The sequence below is a fragment of the Culex quinquefasciatus genome, chromosome 1 (genome assembly GCF_015732765.1).
Source record: "Culex quinquefasciatus strain JHB chromosome 1, VPISU_Cqui_1.0_pri_paternal, whole genome shotgun sequence".
Classification (NCBI taxonomy): Eukaryota; Metazoa; Arthropoda; class Insecta; order Diptera; family Culicidae; genus Culex; species Culex quinquefasciatus.
Window position 1 is genome coordinate 30,765,288 of NC_051861.1, and position 6,000 is coordinate 30,771,287.

The following is a 6,000-nucleotide window of genomic DNA, read 5'->3' on the forward strand; positions in this document are numbered from 1 at the left end:
TTTGGACCGTTTTGGTCTCATTCGATCCGTCTTAGGGTCCCATAAGTCGCTATTGAAAATTATAAAGTTTAGTTAAGTACTTCAAAGGTTATGCTTAAAAAACGATTTAAAAAGGCTGGTTTTTGTAAGAAACCCCGTCATGTTATGCATTTTTAGAATGGTATTCGAAAGACCTTTTCAACGAGTTCAAAAAAATGAAGATCTGATGACCCTATCAAAAGTTATAAGCACTTAAGTGTTATTTATGAATTTTTCAGAGGCCGGATCTCATACATTTCGATGAAAACGTTGTCCGGATTTATCATGCAACCCGTCATTATATAGATAATCAAAAGATCTTTCCAACGCGTCCAAAAGATTGAAGAACTGACAGTTCCATCAAATGTTATGAGCACTTAAGTGTTATTTATACACTTTTTTGAGGCCGGATCTAAAATATTAGGATTAAACAGCTGTCCGGATTTATCATGCGACCTATCTTTGGATAGTTAATCAAAATACCTTTACAACGTGTTCAAAAGATTGAAGATCTGACAACCCTATCAAAAGTTATAAGCAAGTAAGTGCCCTGAATAATGAAGATCTGACTGCCCAATCTGATGGTATGAATAATGAATTTATAAACTTAAACACTGAAAGGTCCACCCTTTTGTATCTATTTTAGATAGCATTACCGACGTCGTTGGCATTACCCTCTAAATATGAGGGAGGCACCAACCACCTAAGGGTGGATAAGTAACGATTTTTTAAATAGTTCACTTAAGCAATTGCATTAATATCGTTGGAAAAAAGGTCAGTTAAGGCTTTGAAAGGTATCATTCTTAGCCGGCCATCTGACGGCCATGTTTGTTTTTGAAAATCATTAAAATCTTGATTCAGAATGCATCGATCAAAAATTAGTTTTCTACATGTTACATTTTGCATACATCGTGATCATTAATTTTTCATTAGAATTTACTTTTTCTGGGCTCTTTACTCACAACCAACATGACAGTCATTGATCCAAAAAAGAATGACATTATCTGAGCAATTCTCTAAGATTTTGGTCATTCGATTTCTATTTGTATTTTTTAATCTGGCTAAAGAAGCCATTTTGCATCATTAGTTTGTCCATATAATTTTCCATACAAATTTGGCAGCTGTCCATACAAAAATGATGCATGAAAATTCAAAAATCTGTATCCATTGAAAGATTTTTTTTGAAGGAAGTTGTAGGTAAGGATAAGGACTTCATCGAACAAAAAATAATGCAGGGTAATTTTTTTTGGTGATTATTTATTTCACTTTTTGTCACTAAAACTTGATTTGCAATAAAGCACTATTTTTTTTCAATATCTGATATGTTTCAGGGGACATCAAATGTCAACTTTTCAGAAATGATCAGAACGGGCAAAAATTGTTTGACTAAATTATGATTTTTTGAATCAATTCCGACGTAATATTGAATGTTTGGCCCTTTTGAAATGTTAGTCTTGATTAAAAAAACTGTTTTCATAAAAATCAGAAAATTTCACGAATGTTTCATATTTTGACATTGTAAATTGGACCATTAGTTGCTGAGATATCGACATTAGATAATTTTTTTTTTATGAGACATAGAAATCATATTTTTTCCTGTTTTAAAACTTTTGCATGGCAATATCTCAGCAACTAAAGGTCGTATTAACAAAGTTCTAAAAGGCAAAATGTGGAGAATTTTCTAAGCTTAAAAAATGTTTTCTAAGGTGAGCAAACATGGGCGCTAATTTTAAGAAACGAATTGCTGCAACTATTTTCAAAACAGTTACAAAAAAGGCTATAACTTGAAAAAGTTTTCCTAAAGTATTTTTTGATTGCAAATTCGATTTTACATGGAAAAATGAAGATGATAAATTTTTCCGACCAAAATTTTCGTTTACTCTTAGCTTTAAGTAAAATGTAATTACAAAAGCCGACTTGGTCCTTACCAGGTTCCAGCACCGAAAAGGACCTAATAAAAATAATTTTATGATATCCATTTTTTTTAAATCACTATCGACTCAAAAAATCATAACTCTGTCAAACATTTTTTTGCCCGTTCTGGAAATTTCATAAAAGTTGACATTTCATGTCCCCTAAAACATTCCAGAAAATAAATAATTTCAAATTGTGTTTTTGCAAACCAAGTTTTAGTGACAAAAAGTAAAATCAATAATCACCAAACCGTGTACAACTTTTTTCGGTGTCCTTATCCATGCCTGCAACTCGGATGGGTGGTAGCACTGCTCGTGAGAGTTCGGACATTATTTTTACTCCGCGTCTTTTTGTATTTTTTGCTTCTTTCGGTCCATAAAATATGTATAAAAGTGACGATAGTGGTTACTAACAACGCGTTGTAGTGGTAGAATATCGAGTTCTAAGGATTTCCCTTGAATTTCGTCGAAAAAAGACAGTTTTGTGCATCGGCCCAGCAATGGTTTTGTTTTTGTTTCTCATCCACGGGAGCTTTCGCGCGGTCCCACCTAGCAACGTTCGTTTTCTTTTGTTACCACGGGAGCTGTCAAAAAGCTCGCGCGCTCGGGCGGTTGTTGCAGGAGAGCTTTTAAGCCGGGTTGCCAAATAAACGATGGAGGAATCTGTAAATCAGATTTGGAAATCGGTTAGGTTTTGTCACAGACTTTTCCAACGGTTTGTGCGTGCCGCGAAAGTTTTGTTTGAAGGTGAAATTTGTATGTGTTGTGGTCGACCCAGTTTTTGTTCGTGGTCTTGTTTACCACAAGATGACTAGGACGACAGGATTTATTCCGAAGCAGCATGATGAATCTCAAACTGCTCGTGATTGAGGACCCGCAGCTGGAAGACCGACGCTGCAAAATGGACTAAAGGATGTTTCAGCAAATTGGTGAGATCTATCCAAACTGAATCTTTCAATTATTGCATACTTTCTAATCATTAATAAATACGCGCTAATCCCTGTTTTGCATTATGGGATTGGAAGTTTAAAGATAGATCGAGAGTCCTTCTGATTCTTGCTTCTATGTTTAGGCGGGGCCAGACAATGCCCAATGACCTCGGAATTGGACCGCAAGGAGCTCTGTCATTCTGAAATGGGTCATTGGAAGCAGCGCGAGGGCTATCACCACCTAATACCCGGGACTGAGATAAGCTGTATCAGCACAAACAAAGCCTGATACAAATTATACTTTCCCATAATTTCGCTGCCGGCCAGCGGGTATTGGATTGGACCACACACACACACACAGTCCTTATCCATGCCTGCAACTTTGCCGAAGACACCAAATCGATCAAAAAAATCCTTCAAAAGATACAGATTTTTGAATTTTCATAAATCATTTTTGTATGGACAGCTGCCAAATTTGTATGGAAAAATATATGGAGAATCTAATGATGCAAAATGACTTCTTTGGGCAAACCAAACAAGGCACCAAAAAACATCAAACATTATAATTAATAAAACCGATTAAATTTTGCAAAACTACCATGTTGCGCCCTTAGGATAACCCAGACGCCCAAAATGCTCTGTTTGTCAATTTTGAAAGCCAAATTTAAAGTCGATCGTTTTATGTCAATTTTATCATTTATAACAAAAACTTTTAAATTTTAAGGAAAGAAAAAACATTGAAACCATTTTTTAAAGCTTTGCATTAGCTATAAAACGTGTCACAAAACAATTTCATTTGAATCTGTTAACAATTACCAATCACTAAAGCCACTTAATGGGACCGTATGATTAACTAGGTCGAGATTCGCCGGAAATGATTTGCCTACCGAGTTTAGTCGGCATGGCGCGTGTGTGTGTGTGTGTGTTTTGTTTATTCAGACGTTCACCACTGACTTGGCCGCGGCCGCCGCGTTTGTTTTTCAAGTCTGCCAACGGAAGTGCTCCCTGGGCTGGCGTAAAACGGAGGGAAAACAAACCAGCAACTGTGGTGAGTCTGAGGTGATGCATACTGTGCGAGCAGTGCAAGTTGCATACAGTACAAAGTTTGGCAGCTGCGCTGACTGCGCCACTAACTACGCTGTCATCATTTTTGCTTGTTTTTTTTTCCGTTGGTGTTCATGGTGGGGGACTTATCCCAGGGGGAGACGCGAAAAGAACGGCTATTAATGCATAATTGGCTGACAGAGGTACCAGATTCTCACCACTTGAAACTTTCCCATTGATTTTGAAAGCAACGAAGGTGTCTGGAATTAAAATCTTCATCTAATTGTCAGTGAAGTAAAAATAGATGTTATTTTAATGTGTCTGGTTTACTATTTGTGCTGACAGACGTGTGGCATTGACAGTGGAAATAATTAATGAGTTACGTTATTTGCGAAATACTTGATTCACTCAAATAAGATAAATTGAATTATAACAATGTTTAAATATTCATTGCAATGGTACGACAATATTGTACAAACACAAGGATAAAGATATTCTATGTTTTCAAGGTTACCCATTATTTCCGGAAATGCGTATCTCCTCCATCAAAAACTCAAGAATCTCCTGGAGAGGGTAGATGGTGTCTGTACCAAATCCGAGCCTTGTTACGCGATATCTTCATCAACCACCCAACCAGGGGGTTGCGCGCTCCCTTCTTTGCAGCTGAAAAATCACACGCAAACTGCACAAACACAGACGCCTATCCTCTAATTAAAGTTCTTGCTTTCCAGAAAACAAGTCAGAGGGGAGTTTCCCGGTCGTGCATATTAATATCCCTTTTTTCGAGGTTCAGTCGAACCGCAACCCGTAAAAACCCTTAACCAGCCTGCGATCCGACGAGAAAACCAGACAATGAAAAAATAGCTGACATTCCAAAGTTCTTACAATCTGGAATTGGGAAATTTATGGGTCCGGTGCCCTAGAAAGCCAGGATTCATCCTTAGGGTAAAGACATCTACGTTGACCTTAAAATAAAGTAATAGAAACCCCTCAAAATGTGTTAAACAGTGCTGTCAAATCTGACAATCTGACCAGAATAGGACACCCTACCCTACCACACATTCTCAAAAACAAGCACAGGTCCTTGTACCCCACCAGGACACTCCGGATAACCGAAAATTCGAAAAGCATGTGCAAGGTGTGAACTGACTGCCTGGTAAACAATCTGTGCACTCTTCTGCTCTCACACTTCTTCCTTTCTTCTTTTTATATTTTTATTTCTATCCCATTCAAAGTTTTACGACTTTTTGTCGCCGAGAGATCCTTTTGATGGCGGGACTTTAGCTGGAAACTTCTTTCTTTCAATTTTCCTCTTATTCACAGACCGTGTAATGGGAAATGTACCTGCTTCAAATGTGTCATCCACCCTCTTCCCCTTTCATTCGTGTGGGCCTAGCTAGACAGATTTGAGTGCCTATCTGTCCTACTTACAGGCACGTCCTGTGTGAATGTGTGAAAGTGTCTGTTAACCAGGCCTAAAGGATGCTGTAATGTAAATGTACGCGGGGGATGAAAACAAGAATGGCAGTGCATTTTCCTCTGAAGTTTTGAATGGGAGTAAGAGAAAAACAGGTTCTTCTCAACGTGCACCAATACGTTGAAAACCGGAAGGTTTATCGGTGTTGGTGGCGAGTTGTACAAAACGGGAGAGAGGATGCTGAGAAGAGAAAACTTGGATATGTTTTGAAAAAGGGAGAGAATAATCAGAACACAAACATTGGCTAAAAGTGTTCTAGCTTTACATGACTTCAACAATTCGACGGTTGGAGATGAAATCAAAAATCGCAAAACTGAATTCAATACTATAAAAAATAACAAAATTAAAAACTAAAAAGAGATAAACAAAACATAAAAAAAAAACAGAAAAACAGAAAAACAGAAAAACAGAAAAACAGAAAAACAGAAAAACAGAAAAACAGAAAAACAGAAAAACAGAAAAACAGAAAAACAAAAAAACAGAAAAACAGAAAAACAGAAAAACAGAAAAACAGAAAAACAGAAAAACAGAAAAACAGAAAAACAGAAAAACAGAAAACAGAAAAACAGAAAAACAGAAAAACAGAAAAACAGAAAAACAGAAAAACAGGAAAACAGAA